Source organism: Manacus candei, unplaced genomic scaffold (genome assembly GCF_025592945.1).
Source record: "Manacus candei isolate 608988 ecotype Guabito, Panama unplaced genomic scaffold, ASM2559294v1 h1tg000153l, whole genome shotgun sequence".
Taxonomy (NCBI): Eukaryota; Metazoa; Chordata; class Aves; order Passeriformes; family Pipridae; genus Manacus; species Manacus candei.
In genome coordinates this window covers 3,811,760-3,817,735 of record NW_026138201.1, presented here as the reverse complement: position 1 = coordinate 3,817,735, position 5,976 = coordinate 3,811,760, and positions in this window count along the sequence as shown.

Here is a 5,976-nt window from a genome sequence, read left to right as displayed (position 1 = left end):
GCACCGCCTCTCGCGAGAGCTGGGACCGGGCGGTGTGAGGGGACGGCGAAGGGGAAGAGGAGCCCTTGTGGAACCACGGAGCTAGTTGGGGTGGGAAGGAGTTCTAGGATAATCGAGCCCGAGCTGTGACCGAGCACCACTTTGTCAACTAGAACACAGAGCGCCACAGTCCTTCCTTAAACACCTCCTGGCACAGTCACTGTCCACCACCTCCCTGGGCAGCTCGTTCGGATGTCTCAGCATGCTTTCTGGGAAGAAATTCTTCCTGATGTCCGACCTAAACGTGCTCTGGTGGAGCTTAAGACTCTGTCCTCTCATCCTGTCACTTGTTCCTTGGGAACAGGTCCTTGACCTGGCTGCAGCCTGCTGTCAGGGAGTTGTAGAGAACAAAAAGGTCCCCCCTGAGCCTCCTTTTCTCCAGGTTGAGCCCCCCCCCAGCTCCCTCAGCTGGTCCTCATCACAACTGTGCTCCAGACCCTTCCCCAACTCCATTGCCCTCCTTTGGACACACTCCAGCCCCTCAGTGTCCTTGTAGTGAGGGGCCCAGAACGGGACTCAGGATTTGAGGTGTAGCCTCACCAGTGCCCAGCACAGGGGGACAATCACCAGCACTCCAGGGCCTTTCCCACTGGGCACTTTCCAGCCACTCTGCCCCAGCCTGGAGCTGCAGGGGGTTGTTGTGACCCAAGGGCAGGACCCGGCACTGGGTCTTGAACCTCATCCTGCTGGCCTTGGCCCATCAATCCAGCCTGTCCAGATCCATCATGTTGTCCACAAAAGGCGCACAACAAAACAATAATGACACAATCGAGAGACACACATCACTGGTTTGAAAGTGTACAAAGATCTTGCACCAAAGAACACCCTGATTTAAGATAATCTTGACATACCCAAGTCAGGATCTTGGAATACTTTTGGGTGGCAGAGGCCTCTAGGAGTCATCTGTCAGAGCAGGGACAGAACAGTCACATCTGTCAGTGAAAAGGAGCATAAAAATAGGGTTAACCTTGAGGAGTGTATTGATTTTGCTAAAGAAAATGTGACTAAACACACAAGAAAGATCCATGCCATTTTAATAAAAGTGAGAGTATTGTTTACCTATTTTCATTATGCTGAGAGGAAGCACATGTATGTGAAAGCCACTTACCTGTCCAGGTCAAAGAGATTTTCAAGCATGCAAAGGTTTAAGCCAAACCTGTGGGTTATAAAACTGATCTTGCAGAAATAAATTGCTTGAAAGATCATTTTCTGAAAGGCTGTTTACTTCAACAGGGCGGTCACATGCAACAGCACAATGAGTCTGGAGCTGTAGAAACAGTCCAGAGGGGACTCCAGTAATATTTACAAGCATCTCACCACTGGCAATATTACTACAGGTGGTTGTGGTTATTTATAAAATTACAAGAGCCTGTTTACTGTTGACTGTCTTAACAAAAAAAGCTTTATTTCCCCCCTCAATATCAAGGAAATGTTCAAGTCCTGCTAAAGATTCTTGCTTCTTATACCTGAACAAAACCTTCCTATATACAAACAAGCTGTTTTTATGTCTCTTTTCTCTGTGTAGGAAAGTTAATGTTTTGTCTTGGGAAAACCAATAGCTTGAAATAGAAGTCTCATTAAATCTTTGCTTTTCTGCTTTCATCATTCAATCTAAAACAGCAATTCAGTATTGTCTTTATTTTAATTATGTATAAACATCTGTGTCTGCCAAAACAGTCCCCTCAGCTACCTGAAAAGAGGTTGCAGCAAGGTGGAGGTCATCCTCTTCTCCCAAGTAACAAGGATGAGAGGAAAGTAAATCCTCATAAAATTCTGGGAGCCAAATCCATTTGAACACCTATGAATTTATTTATTTATGGTGGAAAATGAGGAACTTGCCTGAGTTAGAGCTGGGGAAAAAACCTGAAACAAAGGATGTGTTTCCTTCATAGCTTTCAGAGATTTAGGCAGCATTTACTTGTCTAAACTCTAAACTATAATCTTGAGGAGGATTCCTGGACCACATTTGTGCCACCTTTTATAACTAGAAGCTCCCAACACATTTCACATCTGACATTGGAGCTCCCTGTCTGCGTGGGAGCAGCAGCTCAGCATCTTGCCTGTGGCTAAGCCCAAGGGTTAGGATGTGACAGAATATTCCAGGAATAGGCCAGGGAACCTTAGGTCCCAGCTGGGGATGCTGCTGAAGACATGCACACTTTTTCATAAGACACTTTTTTCCCTTGGAAATCCAACTTTTCATCCCAGGATTTTATGTTCTGTGTAATCCCAGTTGCTATTGCAGTCATGTATGTACTCCATCATGTGGGGTCAGTTGGTCCTGCAGAATTAGTGTTGCACAGAAGCCATTACCCCTTCTAAATGAAATAAAAAACAGCAGGAAGAGTTAAAAAACAGGAGTTAGAAACTGTTGCCATCTTTGAGAAAATCACTGACATTATTGCACATTTGCTTTTATTCCTATACTACAACTGATACTGAAAAAATTTCTAAGACTTTGTTCCCAGGAAGCTTAAATGTCATGTTTTGTCCTGCTAAAATACTCTTTTGTCCCAGTTTTGAAGACAGGATCTCCCTCCGCCAGGTTTGTAGACACCCAGATGTTAGGGAGATTTCAGAAGTGAGCCCAAAAATCTTTCAGAGACTCAGCAACCACAGAAAGTTGAAGATGTTATAAAGTTCAATAAGTTAAACATTTAAATAGTTCCCTAAAACTGTTTTAACAAGCTTAATAGCCTAACAGCTCTTAAATACAAACTCTCTCCATATGGGAATATTAATGAGGACATTTAAAATGTTTTTTTTTAACTGACTCACTAGAAACAGTTACTGTTCCTCAGTCACATTTCATTTCGTAATTTTTAGTGCCATGATAGAAGAACTTGCAACTCAACACAGAAATTAAGGGCATGTCACCTGGCACTTACATAATTCCTATAATCATCAAGTGCTGCCAAATCATTAACACAAAGTTTAGACATTTATTAAGTTTGTTTCTTATTCACAGGTGCTGATTGGCCTGTTCACTGAGCAGTTCATCTGACAGTAACTGGTGTTTATAGCACAGAGTTTGCCTTGAGTCTTGGCAGAGCAGGAGCCCAGTTTATGTAAGGCACTGATTTTGAGTAGGCCACACTTGATATTTTTGCCCCATTTTAAGGTGAGCACTTTCTCCTGAGTAGCTTTCAGCTATAAAATAGGGAACAGAATGTTTTATGTAAGCAAGGGACAGCCTCTTTTTTTCCAAACAACTTATACAACGACTTGCTAAAGGGGTAAAAATAACAATCAGACCTCAGGGCAGTTAAGTAATGGCCTGGGAGTGAGCAGTTAAAGGTGGCTATACTGTTCCTCCTTTTTGCTTTTCTGTCACATTCATGTCTTAGCTGTTTCCCAGGAGCATCCAGGCAGGATGCCATCCTGAAGGGGATGTTAATTTTTATATGTTTGCTGGGGCCAAGCTCTCTCCATGAGCACCCATTTCAGAGTCCAGGAGTGACTCTCCTGTTCTGAGGGAACACCTGGGAGTCCCTCTCCATTATTAGGGACACTTGTGTTACTTCACACACAAACATCCTTAGGTGATGGCCCAAGGTGAGCCAGCCAACTTTTTTCTTCTGAAACTTAATAGCAGTGAAGTGACTCAGCACTGGAAAGACAAACACATTTTTCATAACCTCCTCTCCCAGAACACAAGTGTTTATGGTTTCCCCTCAGACATGAGGCTCGAAGTAATCCTTGTGTCCTGAATCCAGTGTGGTTTTATGGAGTACATGTGAACAGGTTAGCTAGTTATCAGAAATAATATTTTTTTAAAATCTATTTTAGGCCGTTGTTTGCATTTTATTCTGCTTGAAGGCCTCTGGATTAATTTTAAGGGCACCACAAGCAATTTTCTGACTTTGCTATAAATTCTGTGTCTGTGTATTAGTAAAACCTGCTGGTATTTTAAAGCAAAAGTTCCTCCCAAAATCAGAGTGCCTTTTGCTTCAAAAATTATAAAAATAGCATAATCATACTGTCATCAGCCACTAACAAAAATAAGCCCTTTAAAGTTATTTCTGCTCAATAATTAGCACAGAAGCCCTTCAAAGAATTAAAAAACATCACCAAAAAATCAGGCTTTGTCAGCAATGAACTGTGCTGGCACAATCCAGGAAGTGGAGTTGCATGGATTATGTTATTCAGTGAATCCAATTGAACTGGGATAGTGATATAGAGATCTGGGAATCATCAACAAATTCCTTGCATGATAAAACAAGTTTAACTGGAGAAGAGCATCCAAATCCTACTTGCTCTCCCTTTCTGATCTCAGTATTGGAGTCACTAGGATAATGACTTAGGGGTTTTCTAACCAAGTTAGAAAAGAAAGATTAACATTTTCCAAACTGCCTGCTTTATTTTGAAGTCCTGGCTGGTGAGGTCTGTGCCCACAAAGTAATTCCCTTGCTTGTAAATCTCTTGCCCAAAAGTCTCTCAATTTGATGGTGCCATTTCTGATTTAAAACAAACAAACAAACAAACAAAAAACACACTTCAGTTTTTAAATAGCCTTTTCATTCCTGGCAGAAACTGGTGTTTTCTGAATACCTAATGAGAACCTAATGTCTCTGAAAACCAGGACTGCTGTTACAAATATCTTCCCAAGGATAAATAAAGCTGTTTAGGAGGCCTGTTGGAATGAAAAGCAATTCAAATGTGCCCATGGTGCACAAGAGGCAGCCCCAAGTCAGGATCAGGGAGATCCCACCCGGTGTCCTTTGAGAAAAAGGCATTCAAATAAGTTGTACACTTCGCAAAGCTTCCTTGAGGCTTTAGTTTCCTTTTGTTTATAGAAAAAATAGGTAGCATTTTCCTCTTTAACTGCAAAAGTACCGTGCAAGTTTCTCACATGGTGTTTGAAGCCAAAAGGCCTCCTCTTCACATCCTGATTTTCAACCCACTGAGTTGTAGAGATAGTGAAATCTTTTTGTCTCATTGGTAAAGAACACCAAGGCATGGCATCAGCAACCAGCTCCCTTTGGAGACCATCCTTGTTCCTGGTTTCTTTGGCCTTTAGATAGGGATCTTCTGCTGACGTCAGTGGGAGTTGGATGAGACCTCAAAGGCAGTTGCTGGATTGAAAATCTTGACATGAGTGTGATTTCACCCCCTCATGATCAAAAAGTCACTGAGGTTCTTATCTGATTGTTCACTAAATAGATATATTGAAGTCGGAAGTAGAACAGGGAAATCAAGAGCCCAAAACTGGCAGAGCTGTTGCAGTTTTTGAGGAAGTCTGAACACTGGAGGGATCACTGGTGTGTTCAAATGATAGAATGGTTTGGGTTGGAAGGAACTTTAAAGATCATCTCGTTCCAACCCCTGCCACGGGCAGGGACACCGTCCACTGGCCCAGGATGCTCAGAGCCCCATCCAACCTGGCCTTGGACACTTCAGGGATGGGGCAGCCACAGCTTCTCTGGGCAACCTGTGCCAGGGCCTCCCCACCCTCCCAGGGAAGAATTTCTTCCCAGTATCCAATCTAAACCTGCTTTCTTGTCCTGTCACTCCAGGCCCTTGGAAATAGTCTTTCTCTCTATCTTTCCTGTAGGACTCCCTTCAGGTCCTGGAAGGCCACAATTAGGTCACCCCAAAGCCTTCTCTTCTCCAGGCTGGACAATCCCAACTCTCTCAGCCTTTCCTCACAGCAGAGCTGCTCCATCCCTCTGATCACCTTGGTGTCCCTCCTCTGGACTCGCTCCAACAACTCCATGTCCTTCTTGTGCTGGGCCTCCAGAGCTGGAGGCAGCACTGCAGGTGAGTCTCCCCAGAGCGGGGCAGAGGGACAGAATGCCCCCCTCCCCTGCTGCCCACGCTGCTTTGGGTGCAGCCCAGGACACGGGGGGGTTCTGGGCTGGGCCATGTGCAGCCTCTCACCCACCAGCACCCCCAGGTCCTTCTCCCCAGGGCTGCTCTTGGCATTAAAATTAATAA